This window comes from Manduca sexta, chromosome 21 (assembly GCF_014839805.1).
Source record: "Manduca sexta isolate Smith_Timp_Sample1 chromosome 21, JHU_Msex_v1.0, whole genome shotgun sequence".
In the NCBI taxonomy this organism is placed as follows: domain Eukaryota; kingdom Metazoa; phylum Arthropoda; class Insecta; order Lepidoptera; family Sphingidae; genus Manduca; species Manduca sexta.
In genome coordinates this window covers 1,432,821-1,452,434 of record NC_051135.1, presented here as the reverse complement: position 1 = coordinate 1,452,434, position 19,614 = coordinate 1,432,821, and the positions used below count along the sequence as shown (strand labels likewise).

The following is a 19,614-nucleotide window of genomic DNA, read 5'->3' as shown; positions in this document are numbered from 1 at the left end:
GTAAGTGTGTCGCATGAAGTCTGCATAGACAAAGTAAGTCAGGACGAATACACCGAATGTATCGTTGCATTGCATTTCTCATGCAATGTCCCGTTCACGAAACAAAAATAAAACAACAAAAGGAAAATACCGACAAGCCGGTTTCTAAACTTTTTACTTTATTTCACCGGGAGCGAGCCCGCTCGGCGCATAACGTCGTATGTACCGGCCGAGGCTCGACTCAAAACTGCTACGATGCACAAAAGGCTTAAGTTTCACGAAACAGGTTTTCGTTAGAGACATTTTGTTTTCAATATAAAAGCTCCGGCGCGAGCTCCGCCTACACTTGATTTAAAATTAGAACTCTTGCGTGACAAACGCCGGTAACTTCGTATTAAATGCTAAAAAGTTAAACTTTATTCACAAGCGATAGAGCACAATATTCCGCTTTAGTTTATATACCGTAAGGTGGGTCGCGCCGTAAGCGCTATTGGCCCAATCGCGCTACGTGAAACAAACAAGAAATATGTGAGGAAATGAGACGGAGATACTCGCCCGGGGAAATTTTACACTTCGCGTTAGGAACTTCTTGAAAATCAAAACCTAGAGTATCCAAAATATAAATACTATATCGCAGAGGACTAGAAAAATATTTTCGAGAAACCATCGCCTGTGAGAAAATTATTCATTGTTTTCAAAACTAGAATTATAAACGTCAGAAGAACGAGAGGAAACATATTCCAATGGTGATGCGAGAGCGGCATGGAAGATATATTTTGTAGGAGGTATCTTTATTTCAGAAAAGCTCAAACCGCCGCCAACACCGTTTGCACATTCAATCTTAACGGGATGAGAATAAGATCCATTCTAATTCGTTCAAGTTTCGCATATACGACATTTCGCTACTGTTGACGTTGAAAAGTGGGCATGGCGGCTGGCAGACAGTGTCGATTCGTTTAGTAGACAGTTGACAGTCGCCACGCCGCACCGACATTCCGATACTGATAATATTTCTATTGATGATACTTTTTGTTGACCCTGCCTCCGGCCCAGTGTTTCTAGCACGGACTCTGTGAATGCTAACTAGTTCAGTTCAGTGGTGCAGTGATGTGCAGTGTTATCTGTAATGACTGGAAAGTGTTGACTTGCTGACGCTGACGCGGCTGTGTATTTGTAAGTGTATGTACTATTCTATACAGTTATGTGTTACTTTATTTACTGTAAGTTTGCTCTACTTGATGTAAGAGAAAGATGTAGGGACGAAATCAATTGAATCTTAAGGAAGTATGTGTAAGGTCTCTTTTTGGGTACTTTGTGTAGTTAATTTGTGTTAAATAATGTTGTCATTATTTCTACTTCCATAAGGCCACGTACGATTTTATTTTGATAAATGTATGTTTTATTATTATAATCGTAGGTACGGAATCGCAAATGCGATAATTTTAATTTCTCCGTAACTGATAAAGTAACTGATAAGGATGATTTATATGACATATGCAAATCATATCTCAATGTTATCTTCAATACCTACTTTTAATAACATTTATAATTTTATTACTATTTGAGACAATTTTAATCATTAAAAAATCCTAATAATGTGTTATAAAATTACTAGAATAAAGGGCATTAAAAATAATAGTTTGGCGTTAGCAGCAATTACTATCGATAAATCATTCTTTAATAAATAAATAATAAAATACATAATAAGTACAATAACTGTATTATTATGAATGTTGTAGTGACGCAATATTAACTTTGTGCCAGTGTCAACCTATTTATCATATTATTACAAACTTTATCGAATTAAAATAATATGAAGCCGAATTTTAAAATAGGAACAGCTTACTTATTTATTACATTCTTTAATATTATTTATTATTTACCGAACATTGAAATATGATTTTCATTAAACCTATATTTATAGATCCTTTAAATTATATTTTCTAAATAAGATTCATTAACATCGTTTTAAATGTAGATCTCAATAAATTAGGGAATTTAAAACACGTGCTACTATTGTTACTAATGAACCTAATATATATTTTATATTCGGCTGTATTTATAATCTTATTATATTACTAGATCGGGTTATATTAATTGTTATATAATTTCATTTGTATAATAGGTCTATAAGGCTGATTTTCTTGTACAAAGTGTCTATCTATATCAAAAGATTTAGTTATTTTTCAATAATATTGTATTCTAATTACTACTCAGAAATAACTCAATGTGATACTTGGCCTAAGATGTAAATTTTAATAATGTAAAACAGTAAACACCAATCAAACGATATTAAACTTTTACTCCACTGTCTATAGCACAATATTAGAATTCTAAAATTAAACTAACACACATTCTTGTGTGTAAATATTTTTATTTAACTCAATTCAAATATATCTCTCTAAGAAGCAAATTTAAATAATAATAATTAGGTACACTTAAACTACATTAAACTGCATATATTATATACGTCAAATAATATGGCTTCAAACGGATGCTAAAAAAATGTAACAAAATCAAATAAATATTACAAATTTCACGGCTAATTCTAAAAAAAATTATTTGTCTAAATATTATAATCACATATAAACAACAATTAAATTCATGCACATCACAATACAATTTATACCTACTGAATAAAAAAGTAACCAGTTAAAGAACTATCAAAAACCATCGTTCCACTGAATATTGTAACTCTACGGTTCTCAAATCTTTTCAACATTGTGCAGCAACATTCTACAATCGTATACAAAATGTATATACAATATATTCTAAATTTAAATGCTAATATTCGTTAATAAATGTAAATCAATATAACATAAGTATTCTAAATTTAAATTCAAACATTCCTTGGTAATTATAAATGAACATAATATAGGTATTCTAGATTTAAATTCAAATATTTGTTGATAAATGTAAATCAATGTAGCATGGATGTTCTAGATTTAAATTCAAATATTCTTTGGTAAGTATAAATCAATATAACATAGGTATTCTAGATTTAAATTTAAATATTGGTAGGTTAGAATGTCTAGGCGGGGCGTGCCGCTGGTTGGGCGTCGCAGCCGTGGACACGCCCTGCGCGCGGCGCCCTCACGCGATACTATGTGTGAACCGTGAATGTTAACCAGTGTTAAGTAAATAAACGTATATATGTTCGACCCCAGCGAGATCTTAAGTACGTGTAAATAGGTGCGGGTTAAGTGTTGTGGTCTTTGGCAAACAGGTCTAAGAAATGGGTAAGTTTGAATTTTAGTATGAGGAATGATGTAAATACGAAGCGGAATCGATGTAGGCTAAATCATTTATGTCCGTTAAACATAACAGTAAGTTTTTTTCTAGTTATAAAGTACTATATGTAAACTGTGAATGTGCTAGTGTAAATAAATAACCATAATCCCGTAGTTTTCCAATAATATTTTGTCGGTGCAACGCATTTAATGAGTTTGAAAATACGAGTCATGTCTAATATTCGAGTAGACATAAGAAATTATTAAAATAACAAGTGTATAGTAAGCAAACCGCCTTTTTCTTGCCGCAGAATAGAAACGATCTGAAATATAACTATGTCACTGGTGGTGGGTCTCTCTTATGTGAAAGTCCGTCTGAGTAGATACCACCGCAATATCTATTTCTGCCGCCAAGCAGCAGTATGTAGTCACTGTTGTTCCGGTTTGAAGAACATTGTAGCCAGTGGAACTAATGTACGTAATAAGACTTAACATCTCATGTCTCAGGATGGCGAGCGCAGTGGAATACCTAACAATACTTTATAATTAAAGATATTGGATTGTGTTTCTACTGTGGGCTACTTATATGGGCGGTCGTATCGCTAACCATCAAGCGAACGGCAAACTCATCTCGTCATTCATAGCAAAAATAAAATAATATCATATCATGATTTCTACTTGGGGGGGGAGCTACATATAGCTTAATTAGTAAATATAGACTTAACATCCTGGTAAGGCGAGAAAGAGAAGCTATGGGCTAATACTGGTAATGAACTTAAAGATCTGAGTACAAAAAGTATGAAAGATGTATTTGTGATGCAAAGAACGCAAGCTGCAAAAAGTTATCCTGTAATTTTTTACTCTGAATGTAAATAAGTTGAATGTAAGTCAGTGCGCCCAGTGACCATGAAGGCTGCAGTCTTTGAAACGTCGGGAGAAATATAAAATAAAATTGGTTTTATTTCGATGTTAATTGTAAGTTTAATCAATTTTTGTAGGAACGTCAATGTAATCTGCGTTGATATTGTTTAAAAATACATCATTCACATTTATCAGGAACTACAAAATACTGGAATGGAGGAACATCTTATCATTCGGACCATGGTGGACCTATGTTGTAGCCTAGTCCTAAAAAGTCCTTTTAAAGACTGAGCGCCAAAAATAATACTATCGATTTTCGATCTCTTTTTTATAACACACACAACAAGCATTTATCTTCGAAGGGTTGGTAGAGTTACAACCAGAACACCTACATGTCGCCTTGTGTGTTCCAACAGGATATGATAGGGGGTAAGTCTAAAATCAGCAAAATTATGTGAAATTACTATAAACTATAAAATTATGTTAGGATTTACTATTGGATTAGTTAGAAACACTTATTGGTCAGTATTTTTGCAACTTGTAATGTCTATATTATCTCAACTATTTTTATGACTAACATATCTACTAATATTATTGACCTATATAACATTGCCGAAGCGTCCATACAACCATATTCCTACCGGGTTCCCTATTAGGTTTATTTACGTTTGTCTTAGTTTTTGTTTTCTATTAAATTGGCCGCGAAGTTTTATTTAAGGATTTTATTTCCTCGAGTTATACACTACTATATAACCTCTGTTGTTGAACACAATACATTTTTCAGCCAAAGGTAGATCTAGTTTTCATCATCGTCTGTCTTACAGAAAGATTATCGATTTAATACCTAACAAACCTGCCTATGCATTAATTAAATTAAATAATAATCACAGAAGCAATGCAAATATACTACTTATAGTATAAGTCACATTTCTTAATTAATTCACAAATTCCGCAGTTATAGTATGACATGACGAATGATGTAAATATGCCTGTTTTGTACCTTGATCTCTGCTATTGTTCAGTTATCAGTAGTTTGACTCATTCCTAGTTAAAATAAAGGAATTTCCGCCGGTTTTTAGTCGTTTATGTAGAGATTTTAAACCGTGTAGCAAGTAACCGTCGATGTAACTAAACTGCGCAATACAAAACTAATAAAATTTTAAGAATATCTTTAATGTCTGATAGGATTTAACCAACTTAGGCAACGGATTTTTTTAGTGCAATGCAAGAAACTCGGGTAATATTTTGTGCTACTGAGTCAACGATTTAAACTGTTGGTTGTACGGCCAAAAAACAAATCTACAAAATTAAAAAAGAGCTAACTTTTGTAACTCTTTTCAATATTATGATCTAGAATTAAAGAAAAATAAAGCGAAGTACATTCAATATTGTTACCAATAAGTCTAAGCCTGCGATGTTTACCTCCAATTTTATTTAATAAATAAGCCTGAATACACTTCAATCGAGATATATTTCGTTAATCAAAAATCGAGACGCATCACGAGACATGGTAAATTTTTCAGTTTGGAATGATATGTAAACTCTTTACCTCGTCAATATATTTACAACGTTAAGCTGTTATTTAAAATCACCTAAAATAGCTTAGGAAGTTAGATTACTGTTTTTCTGAGACCTGAAGAGCGTCATAAAAATATTAGGTTCATTGGTCCAACAGCTAGATTCTAAAATAAGACACGTAAGTGTAGAGTTTGTAGAGATAAAGTATCTCAAGTTTTGTATCAAATCAAGTGTGAAATGTTAAGGAATATGATTGTGTCCATACACAATATTATGTTATCCATATAAGATGCTATGCAAGGGTTTGTATTGTTACCGTTTTGGTATAGATTTTGGATTTTGAACAAAAACAAAAGAGGTAGAGGCTTCCTTGCAACATACATTTGCGATGCAATTGTAGGAGATCGAAGGTTTGGTATGGTTCTGGTATTCTATAAAGTAATAATAATTTAACAGCCTGGCACAGGCCTCCTATTAGGTAAGTTTGAGTTTAGGCCATAGTTCACTACGCTGGTCTAGTGCAGGTTGGCAGGCTTTACATATCTTTGAAATCATTTTATAGAATTCTTAGCCATGTGGATTTCCTACCGATGCTTTCCTTCACCGTTAAAACGCATTATTATTAACAAAAAATACACATGTTAATTCGAAAATTCAACGGTATTTCCGCGAATCTTCGACTCGACACTCCGTTCCAATCATAACCAAGCTATAGTGCACTATTTCATAAAACACAAAAAAATAGCATCTTATTATAGCTTTTCTGAAGCAAAAATATTTTATCAATTTGTATTTTGTAATCTCTGTTACATTATTTGAAATAGAACATTTCATCATAAACACAATCGCGTTAACAAGAAAACTGTTTAAATTCTATGATAACTATAGATACCTCTGTTTCATCAGTGAACAATCAACAACAAATTCAAATAGTACTTCAAAATATAAGAACATTTCAAATAAACGTAAAAGCACATTTAACGGTGAATCTAACATCATCTGCTTACAGAACAAATGGCATGAAGTGGAGTAAACAATGTTCCCATCTTACGTGATAAGTCGATACAAGTACATCACCCCTTCGTGATCGATCACTGACTCAATCTCGGAAACGTATTTCGTGGGACGCCACTCTTTATTATGTGGGAACATTGAAATTTCCACTGATTAATATTATTGCTTAATGGTATTGTGTGATAGTGACTTCATAAATTTGGATGGATATGAAATGAATACTATTCTAAAATGTATTTTCTTTAGTCGCCTAAAGGATACCGAATCAGCTTAATTTTTTAATTAAAAAGATAAATTAAACCAGGAGATAACACTTAAAGTGTACTACGTCTACATCTATTTTTATCATTAGTCTAATAAAATTTAAAAATACCTTCGTTTCTGGAAGTAAATGCCACGTGTGGATAGTTCAGCTGGTGAAAAGGAATTGCAGACATAGTAGCAGACGTAGTCTTCTAACCCCGTTGTCAACCGAGCAATGGCTGATTCGGGTTATTACGATGGATTTTCTAAGACAACTTGCCCGGGTCTGGATATCCCAGTTGACGTAAAACCTAAGCCAACTCTTTTGCAATGCTTCAAAGACTGTGACGCGCCGAACACACCTTTGTGTAGAATAAAGGCCCATGAAGATATGTTTGAATCAATAATACTTAGTACTCTTTAGTAAACAGCGTCATCAGTGCTGAAGTTCAGACGCTTACGAGTTTAATCGAGACAAATTAAGTAAATGACCTTTTTTCTTCCAAGTCTTATTACCTGGCTTTGTCACAAAATTTTAAAATATTGCCGAGTCTTCGACTACTAGCTTTGAACTAAAATCATCGTCGTTCCCGTAATCATTGAATTTCAAGGGAAGTAAGCCCTAGAGTATCCCTTCCCATTGGAAGGGATACTCTAGGGCTCTGACTCTTCATTCATTAATGAAGAGTCCCAAACTAGCGATGAATGGTAACCGCGCCACTATTGACGTACCTTCAATTACGAATTAAATTAAAACACAAACAAAACTTGCGGATTTTTTTGATGATATTGTCCTTTACTGTCTGATCTGTAAGTTCTTTTTCATTAAACCAATCTTTGTTAACCACAATAAGTTCATTCATTACCCTTTAATAGAATGTATCCAATCTCTACCCCATAGGACTTGAGAAAGGTGCAGCGCCCCTACGCCATCCATCAGGAATCCGCGGTGATGTACCCCAGACGTTTACGAGCTGAATTATGACGTATACTTTCCGCTACACGCACTTTGTCACAACTGCTCGCGCTTGGCTTGTAAAATTTATTGATACTCTATTTTAAAATGGGATATATTGTCTTAGAATGTGTGTTGTATTTGGAAAGTAGGCTTAATATAATGTTTAACTCTGATTCTTTATTTTTTTCTATTGCACTACAAAGTGACTCCACTACAACTGATGATCCCGAAATGCAACACACTTACGAGGGCTACTTCCCTTTTGTACGGTGATCGCTATCCGAGCAAAGATTCAAGAAGCTTTAAATTTTATACACAAATTTCTTAGACAATTAAATACTCCGAAGAGATTTTCCAAAATTCGCTCTCTGAGAAGGTTAAATTCCAGTGCCTAGAAACTAAATGATTTACTCCTTTAATAGAGAACTCTACGCATAACATAAGAGGAAGACCATAGCACACCAAGGCAATGGATTAGATAGAAAATAGTCAATTACATCGTCTTCTGATGTTGAATGATGATAATGATTCCTTATATTTACGCGAATGTTTAACGTTGTAATAAAATTGCTACACAGATTTTACGCGTTTTTTATATTTAATTTTATCGATGGCTTTGCATCCTTCATGGTCACGAGACGAACAGATTATTTTTTATATATTCGTGCAATTGTAATTATTTATTTTAGCTAGGATTATTAAAAATCTGGTTAAAATCCTAAATAATTACTATTTAAGTGTATAACATGAAGTAAGATCAGATCTTTATACCAAAAATGTTATTTTTAAGTGTATATTTGAGCGTAATGTTATTGCTGTATATTTGAGCGTACATGTACGTCCCATTTTATGATAGAGGACGGGCCATTTCAAGCACATAAAATTTATATTCTACCTACACATTATGTATACAATATAAATACATACCTAAATAATATACATATTTCCCTATCAATTAAAAAGCTGTTTCCACGTCAAATATCTACTACAAAAATGTAGAGTGGTTAACTCTACATAATTACACGTATAAAAGAAATAATGACAAACCCCTATCAACTGTAGCTCCATTGAAAATAGAAAGTCAACGTATAGAAAATAGGTAAATTTCTAATGAAGTCCATCGCAACTTTTTAGTGGGCGCACGGTTTCACTTCAGATTGATTACAGTTTTTCCTATACGTGTATACTAAAATTATCAAATCTCTCTTTTATGCCTAGAGCTCTCTCTGCATACTGACCGAGCCCAAATAATTACTTTATCTCTTACATTAATTTGTATTAAGATTCTCAAGTAAAAAAAATACCTTGATATTATTTTGTGATTCTAAAATCTTATAGAACTTTTAACTATATTTTGTAAGGTAAAGGAACCTTTAAGGCCCACCTAATTTTAAAATCTTCATAAAATTGTTTTATAGTAACTATATCAAAACATATTAAAACATTTAATAAAGAAAAATCATAGTATTATTGTGTTTACACTAAAACACAGGAAGTACGAAAAACATTGATGGCGGGCCTTTTTAGTAACCGGGCTTTCTTCGCTCACACTACCTTTGACTTTAATCTATGTTTGATTCGATAAATTATTTGTATAAAAACTGGCCCACTTAAACCCATAAATACTTTATACGTTATTCATTACAAGTACGTTTTTCAAAAATGGTTTAAAACCAATAATTCTGGGTAGGTTATTTCATATATTTCTGCCACCACGCATGAGAGTGCCAATTTTTACTTCATTGTGGCCAATGTATATACTGACTACTAAATTTATAATTAAATGTTTTGCAGTGATAAGTGCAATTAATTTCTATTATATTTATGAACAAGCATAGCGCTTATTTATCATGTGTGTATTCTTTGTGAATTTATCGTTCGCTTTAACGGTGAAAGCATCGTGAGGAAACCTGCACATCTGAGTAGTTCTCTATAGGAATTTTGAAGGTGTGTGAAGTCTACCAATCCGCACTAGGCCACCGTGGTGGACTAAGGCCTAATCCCTCTCAGTAGTAGAGGAGGCCCGTGCTCAGCAGTGGGCAAATGTATAATACAGGGCTGATATTATTATTATTATTATAGCGCTTATCTTCGTATAAAAAAACGTTTTCAGTAGTGGAAATAAACTCTATACTATATTCCAAATAGCATTATTGATATTTATGGCAACCGCTCTTGAGGAGTATATGTTATTACGAACATATTACCTACAATGGTTAAACTAAAAAGTTCACACACCTAATTCAAATCATGAATTTATTTTACTTGATTTTATAACGCTATAATTTTATAATAAAATGAAAGAAGTGACGTAGCTGCGTAGAATGCATTAATATAAGACATATAACAAAATATTTTAAACACACATTTCTAATTAAACTGCAATTTGTATCGGTGTTAAACTAACAACGTCATATATTATAATAAGGCTTCTGTTTGCAACTGGTTTTTTGTTCCAATGCCTACTTAGAACCCGTTTATTTTACCAATATGATTTGCTTATTTTTTGCACTATACTACTGTAAGCGCTTGGTATTCGGTTTCTAAAAGATTATGAACAATGTGTGTTGGTTGAACCTTAATCGATGTGCATCATGAAAAAAACTTATAATAAATCGAATGAAGCAAGAAATCGATATACATTCCTAAAATTGATTAAAGCTCATTTGATTTTCCCTTTAATTCGAACAGGTTATTTTACATTTTTATACTCACACACGCGTCTAATTTCTAAAGAGGTAGACAGAGACGCATTTAGAGCACCAACTTTTCATTTGGGGCCATCATAAACCCAATAAAAAACATCAATGCATATGAAAAATCAACCTCCTAAGGCCGAGGCTCAATTAATAAAAAAATGATTTTATTTTTTTACAAACAGAATATAAGACGAAAGAGAAACATAGGTACACATAAGTATTTACATTATTGTAAATAACATTAGCGCTTATAACTAAATCAAACAGTAGAACTATTGGCAGAGGGTCCCAAACTAGACAGTGGACTGTATCTTAGGGAACCAAATCAGGAACACTTACATTTCTACATAATTTATATTATCATCTTGTTTTTTTAATTATTTATTAATAACATACTATCAAGTACACACTTGAAGAAATGAGACTTAAAACAGTCAGTGGAAAAAAGAGTCCCGCATAGTAAACATATTTTAATGAATAGACCATAGATAATATTATCAATATCAATAATGAACCAAGCGCAAGAAAAAAACTAGTCCCAATAGTATTTTTTGTAATTTACTAAAACTAACATCAGATTGTTAAGAAAAATTGCAATTGAGCTAAAAGTACAAATTTTTTAAATATTTTCCAATTTAGAGCAATTTGGCATAGTCGAAATAATAAATCAATGCATTTTGCAGATGCCTTTAATCATTGCAATTCACTTCAATATTGTTTTATAAAACACTGATTGTAACCAAAAAGTAAATCTAGTGATGTAGAACAAAATAGGGTAATGAAAAATTTCGGCTGGTAATGAAGGCGTGAATTAGAAATTTTCATACATCTCAGCCACAGGAAGTCCACTGGCTGAACATAGGCCGCCCCCAAGGATCTCCACGTGGACTTGTTGGAAGCGGCCTGCATCCAGCGACTTCCTACGACCCTAATCGTCCGTCCACCTTACAGGCGGGCGACCGACATTTCTCGCTTGCCTGTACGTTACTCTATCAATAAATATACTCTTACAATAAATTGTTTAATAAAAGTTTTTCTACTTCATAAAAAATAGGTAACCAAACAATTTTCCTAAAACAAAAATCTTCGAAACATAAATACAGCATTTGTATAAGTAGCGAAAAACATGCTATTATAATACAATGCTCGAGAGATTTAAATAAATATAATATGTATAAAAGTATACGACATGTTGGTCTTGTTAGTCAATAATATTAAAATGTCAATACTATAAGATGTTCAAGATCCGAGCGATGCTCATCAGCACATTGCAGGCTGTCAAGCAAAGCCCTAACAAACTACGCACTTATTGAACAAGCACATTAGATTGTAAGTTATAGCCTATAGGATATATAAACCCTCAAGTTTGTCTTTAAAAGCTTGTTAAAAGTTCAAAGCACCCGTATTGGCTCGTATGCGTTGAATAATATAATCTTATTGATGTGCTAAATAGTTCAAAATCATAAAAATAAATTTAAACTTATTTATGACGAAGATATATTATAAAATTTCATTAAAATGCCTCGGAATGGAAGTGAAATATAGCCTTACACGACATCTTAATGTGCAGTATTAGTATGAGGTTACAAAAAGGCCCATATTATGACTGAAAACTAATTAGCTACAGAGACTATGTAATATCCTGCAATTAAATCCTTCACGGAACCAGAACAACCGCAGTAACCTTGAAGTCATGCCGTTGCAGATAAACATATTTGACTTGCATAATTCCAACCAGTAACAAATATTATAGCGACAGATTTACAAACTGGCGACATATATGAATCTAAAAAAATAATGTGTAGTTGGCGCGCAAATGTACGTTAAACTGTGCCTCGCATGACCAATGACCCTGCGTGCGACGCAGCATCGCGTGAGAATACGTATTAAGCGAAGATCACAGTGATTCTATCAACTTGCAGGCTCGATGACGGAGTTCCGCTCTTTGGACCGTGGATGACATTCCGAAACGTTGCCAAAGTTGATTGTACTAGACGAATGTGGTGACTAATTTTCTTAAATGTTTGAATGATGATGCTTAAATTGCTGGATATTGTTTTCAGGAATTTGTAGATAATAGAAATAAACGTACAAAATTATATTGTTTCGGTAATATTTAATCTCCCCTCTTTTTTCAGTCTGCATAAATGTTCGACAAAAATATTATATAATTAAAATAATAATTACCATGCAACACAATATATGAAAACTAAAACTATTTTTCGGATTTATCGCAGTTTTAATATTTTAGTTTTTCCCGACATTTCGAAGACTATGCAGCCTTCATGGTCACGGGGGGACTGAGGTGTTATTCGTCCGTAAAGTCAAAGTTACAAAATCTACCTACATTTTACAAATATACAACATTTTCAATTTTTACTACGTACTAATCTTCTTTGCTGTCTAACTTGCTGTTTAATTCGCGTAAACATAAGAAATCAATATGAAAACTAAACAAATAAAAATAATCGTAGCATAGGTAATACATTAATAACGCATGTATATATCAATATACATAAACCGATGTGGACCGACCGCAAAGTATACACCAAGGCACAAAACATACAGCCATGCAGTTGTCAAACGTGTGTGTGTGTCGGTGGGCGTCATCCGAGCTCACGCCATTCGATTCCCCGAAGAGGAAATCGTTACGGCCGGCAAATTGTGCCCTAACCACTAGTTTGGGCCACGGCCGACCCAACACGCAGATGTTATTTACTATATATGCTTGAATAACGAAATTGATGGTAATACGTACTTGGTAAGAACAGTGTTTAAGGGATATTAATTATCATGTTCAGTACGTATAAGTCCAAGATTATGTTTTTGTTTGGTTCACAGTTCTACATAATATGAATCGAGTTTAGAATTCCAGAGATTGTTTGAAAAAGTGTAACTCTCAAGCCGCTATAGAAACCTTTTTAAGTGATATATTGCCGTTTTTTACAGCTTTTCAATATCTATTATAATATATAAATTGTGTTGGTCTAATTCTTAAAATTAATTTAAATACAAATAATAAAATGATAGCAGGTCAATGTCTGTACATTATAGATAATGAAGAAACATTATAGAGCACAGAAGCCTGAACATAAGTTTTTAGAATTTTTGTCTAACTGTATGTTTGTACACGCATCACGCAAAAACTACTGGAATTTAATGCTGTTTTCATCGGTTTAGATATTGCTAGAGGTCTTACTTACAATATAGGCTCTATTCCATCCCGGGAACAAATAAAGCGGGACTTATATCTTATTAATAAAGAAATATTGGAAAATAACTTTTTTCTTTATATTCACGACAAATCTCCAAACAGTTTGATTGTCAATACTTTAATATTTAAAAACACCACAACAAGCTGATTTGAAACAATTTACCGCTCAATCCGCCTATTCATATAAATAAAAATTTACAACTTTAAATTAGGAATATCGTTATTACCTATGCTTCAAGATTTCACAGTTGATGTCTAAAGAGGGGCCATAAACAAATTCATAAGTAGGCTACGCGCACGGTTTATGCGTTTTTAAGAGCTTACTCCCCCTGGGGGGAGCGACAGAAAAGTGAAACGCGGCGTAAAACCTGCGGAACCCTGCTGAGATGTAAAAGGGAGGGATTTTAAATTTCACTAGAATCGAATAAACTGCTTTAGAGTGTATACGGGAACACCGGGAAAACAGGTATGAAAAGCAGATGGCACGATTGTTACAGTCAGGGATAGGTGTAGGTCAATAATGTTCGATTTTATATTTCTTTATATTATCAAACAATAATATAAGAAGTATTTTTTATTATTATATTTTTTTTATAGGTATCTATATTTTACTGGGCGTGGGGAAAAATATGTTATTGTTACTTACTTCCGTTCTGCGCATGCTGTAACTAACCCTTGTAAATACAGCTAAAAAAGGTCAGCTTAATCTCACGACCAACAAAATTTACAAAATCTCTTAACGTTTTTTGGCACTTTTAAATAATTTTCGTACGATAAAATCTTAGTCGCTTCGCAAAAAACTTTTTCAGCATAAATATATCAGAGAAAAGATGTTAACAAAATCATTACGTAGTCAAAAAACTATCCATATTATTGTAAAGTAAGCATAAAGAAACCATTTAAAAGTTTAACAATTACTGTAGACATGGTTATTATTTTTCCTTAGAAAACGAATAAAAGAAAGTTACTTTCACACAAGGAATTTGGAGAAACATTATAGTCTACAACAATACCATAAAGAAAGTACTCACCGCACTTACAATTTCCTATGCACGTAGTAGGAGTAGCAATCTTTAAAAGGAAATTACATTTTATCCTCCGTCCGCACACATTACTCTGGCAACACAGAAAATTTTAATTCAAAACACAGACAACCCATACGCATTAAAATAGGTTTAACCGCCAGCCGTTCCATTTTCAAAAAAAAATAAAATAAAACAAAAAGGCGCGTTCCCGCCATTTCTCCCGGGCGCGCCGCAAATTCCAGTGGAAAAAATCGTATTTCGAACGCGGTTTGAATTTTAATTGACATACAGTCGGCGTAGAAAAACGTGCCATACGATACAGGGTATCGCGTACATTTTCGAGTTTACATCAGTTTGACTGGGGGACGCTCTATGTCCACCAGTTGCGGGCAATGAAAATGGCGTCACACGTCCGCATATACTTGGTAGGGCGAATGTTAACTGTAAAGAAGCTTGTAAATCATTCACTAGACAAGATTCTAGCCAGACGAGTGGCCAGGTAATTACGGCAATTTAGTTAGTGATAGGCCGTAAGTTACCTGGGTAAATTATTCGGCATTTTTGCAACTCTACGATGAGCTTGCCTTTTTGTCGGCGTCTAGGCCTACCTTACCAGTTCTATACGAGTATTATAGTTTATTATTAAAATGTAACAGTATATTTACATGCTTATATATTCGTTTTCTAGTGAATAATAATTTAATTAATCAATTTATTTTGCAAATATAGGAAGTAGGTACATTATTAAGTGGGATATTTTATAGCAAAGTGCCTTGTCATATTTAGTCGACTGACATGAAAAAATTACGATACACGTATTATTACATTGTGTATTATTACATTGATGGTATGTGGTTGACTTTGAAAAGAAAACCATTAAGTATATTTAAAGTATTACTTCTATTCATTATACCAATAATATTATACAGTATATTATATCGAGACCCCATGGTACACATCTAATTTCGGCAGTTAGTGACTAAAACAATTGGAATTGTAACGATTCTTTTGACGATTCAAGTGTGATCTTTATTACATCAAATATTGCTATTTTAAAATAACGAACCAATATTCCTATCGCGGTATTTGACGATCTATAAAATGTTGGAAAAAAATCCCACAAAATACAAATCCTTATTAACTCCATCAAAGCTTTGAACCTTGAATTTATTTAATACAGGTCATCAAGACTGTCCATGAAAAAATATAATTCGGTGTTCATTACCATTTTTAATATCTTCATCGTACGTGCAGTACACAAAATTACAATAAACAATTCGGTGCTCATTAAAGCGGGGTTCATCACGGCACAAATTATTCGACGCCAACCGCGGTAATGTCGAACGGTCGCGAATAATTACGAAATAACCACAGAACTCCTCCTGTAACGTTTAATTTGGCGCCTCTCAATTTGGAGCTAAATTGTTGACGATTAGACAGTGCTTCGGCCTTCAGCGACGTACGACGAATTGCTTTGCGAACCCCCGTAATTAAACATGGACATCATTTTTATTCCAATAGCTTCCTGTGTTTGAGCCTTAAAATGGCTTTGTAGCACAAACAATATTTTTTAAACTTAAACTGGTCGTATCTTCGTACATTGGTGTTTATTGTTAATCGGAAATACCATACGTGTCTTGTTCATATTTAATTCATTTTTATTCATATATAAAATTTTCATATATGGTTCATATTTAAAAACCTTCTTCAGAAATCAATACTTAAATATGCCACTATTTAATAATGAATAACATTTAGTACTCAGACATTCCCATTACAATGTTAATGATAATACGTACGTCTGCATTCGTACATTCGTACAAAACAGAAATACATATTTTTTAAACCACTGCAATACACATGAAGCGTATTATTAACTGGCTTTCATTATTTCCAGGTATCATGGCGCATACGAATGTAACCAGCGCTGCAATCACAAAATACCGTTACACCAAATGAACAAATTGAACAGATGAAAATGTTCACGTATGTCGCAAAAAGGGAAACCAATTCTGCACATGTATAATCAAGATTGAGAGTGTTGGCGCACACAGGCAGCTATGCAAGAGATATGTAACACAGCCGCCCTGCCGCTAGACACTAACCCACTAGTTAGAAAGATAAAATGCGAAGAGTTTCCCGCCATCAGAGGGAAGCAGCCGACGAGAATTGGCATGGGGTGCGCGATGAAATGGAAGAGGACTTCGCGGTGAAGACCAGGAACACACCGCCAATGGGACCAGCACCTGGACAGGAGCATCCGCGCATGGAGCATGGTGGCAACGGCTTCTGGTTGGCAGCTGTCACGGCTGCCGGCGCGCCGCATCCCATGCTCGAGACCTGCACGGAGACCGGCTTCATCAACAGCCAGCCCTCTATGGCAGAGTTCATGACTGCCTTACCCCAACTGGGAGGAGGAGAACTCAGTCCCCAACACACGCCCCCTGGATACGCGCCCGACCTGCCCTCGCCTGGAGGCGGCCTCAACGTACCTGAGTACCCTTGGATGAAAGAGAAAAAAACAACAAGAAAGAGCAGTCAACAAGGTGAGTGTAATTTGCTTATTATTTAGTATTCGGTGATTTTTCAACAAGCAAGACTGTATTCAACGTTAGAAACGACAAGTCAAGCACTTATCAGACCACGTCATCGAGGTCACTAAAAAGAAAATGGCTCCGCAATCACAAAGAGGTCAGACATTTTCGTTTGTAAGTGCGTCTAACTGCGGCGTGAGTAACTACTTCGGAATTATTATTGTGCCTTTCAACGGCCACAACAAATGGCCATTCAACCATTGTGTTCTGGTTCACGGTCCCAGAGTTACTTTAATGAACATCAAATTACTACGAAATATATTGAATTGTATGCGGCGACGACGTTTTGTGTCTGTAAGTAGAGACGCGCCGGTGTGGGAGTGGTGCGGCGCGGTGGAGCGGCGGCGGAGCGGTGTGGCCGCGCTCGTGGTGCAGGCATTATCCGAGCCACCGACCCGCCGCCAACATGGCGTGTAACGGAACGGACTCGACATGCACTGTAACCACAAATTATAAGTGAGAACATTTTAGAGCGCCATTTTTATATGCTGACAAGTATCGCTGGTAAACGCAAAGAAGTACGGCCATTCATTATTTTATCTATGCAACTTCAAAGATAGTTTTTTGCACAATCAAATGTTGCTTTGGAATTGTATAAAAAAGGAAATGACCCCAAATTTGTCGCCGGGACAAAGCGGTGATCGTTGGAGAACAATGAGCGCGCGCGATGATCGATCATCATCCGTCGACCGCGCTTGTGGGAACGCGACCTCACCTGGTGTGTCGATACGTCATCCGTGGACGAGATACAAATTACAGCTTCGCCTGTAGCGACTCCTTGGGAATCTCGGTCGCTATAATTGAAATCAAATCGCATAAAATTAACTGACATGATTTTGATGTAAAGTTTCCAGTAGCAATTCAGTAAGCTAAGTTCTGTTTTGTTTTTTGTACCGACATGGTGAAACTGGTTCTTTTGTTAGTTACGAACCAAACGGAGGGCAAAACGATGTTATAGGATTTCTTTTCTGTTGTATCTCTACTATCATTTATAACTATGGCATTAGTTTAAGATTATTAATCTCCGTTTTTTATGATGATATTAACTCTGTCTATGTACCTCTGTATGTACTTTTTCCAGTAACTCTACCACACATAAAAGTAAGATCAATCTTATAACATAAAATATGTACCAAACTTTCCTGCCCTCTTTACCTTGAGATACTGGTTGCTGGTAACCACATCCAATAAAGATGCAATTACGATACATTTCTTAGCCGAAATATTTTGCTCAGTGTCCAAGCGTGTCATAGAATATGTTCATAATATATTTGAAGACGATTAACGCTGTTGTCGAACGGGAGCGACCTCCCGCCGGGCGCCGCGGGGGTCCGCGCCGACAAAACGCGCGTTAACACCATGTTTTGAGTGGCCGACGAACACGCTGCCGGGTTTAAGTACGATCAGCTGAGCCTATGTTTACTCGTAAACAATTTTGAAATGAAAATAATTACAGCGAACTTGTTTTATGTTGCAAAGGATAAAGAACTGACGCGAAACACGGTTATTTTTTAAATTTAGAAGCAATGTTATAGATGAATATTAAAACTATGTAATAGTAAAAACCAAGATATTTGAAAATGGAATCGAATGTTATTAAATCGTTTTCGTCTAATACTATTTATAACTTGTTTTAAATTGCAAAAAATAAAGAACTGACGCAAACCACGGTTTCTTTTTAAATATAGAAGCAATGTGGACATATTAAAAGTATGATAATATAATAAAAATCAAGATATTTGAAAATGGAATCGAATGTTATTTAAATCGAATTCGTCTATTATTTATAAACTTGATTAAAACTCAGAGAGCTTTAGACAAAAAGGACGCTAACATTTAATTATTCCAGATCTAATTTACGATCGTTATACTTACTATGTTCTGCTCGTTCGTACCCTGTGTTCAAATGAAATTAACGTAATTATTATTTAAAGCAAACTTACTCGTAGAAAATAAGATCGCACCACTCAATGTAATTTCGCATAATGGTAGGGTTGCCACGAATTTTCATCCGACTTTATTAAAAAATGTGAATGAATTAAAATGTATTACAGTGTTTCCTACACGCTGTTCATTAAAAAAACAACTTGTTTATTAAAATAAATTGAAAACACGTTATTTATGTTCAAGTTTATTTAACATAATATTATAAGCAACCAAGTACAGTCAGCCGTAAAAATAACAACAAATTTCAAATCGCCTTTAAAATATTGGGTCAGAATCAAATATAAATTTTTTCTTCACAAAATACAATTTCACTGGGTAACTTTATTTTTGAT

At 34.3% G+C, this 19,614-nt stretch overlaps 1 pseudogene; it reads left to right on the top strand.

The window, feature by feature from the left end:
* The first annotated feature begins 951 nt into the window (after positions 1-951).
* On the top strand, positions 952-17,778 carry LOC119190038 (annotated as a pseudogene).
* Positions 17,779-19,614: the final 1,836 nt, after the last annotated feature.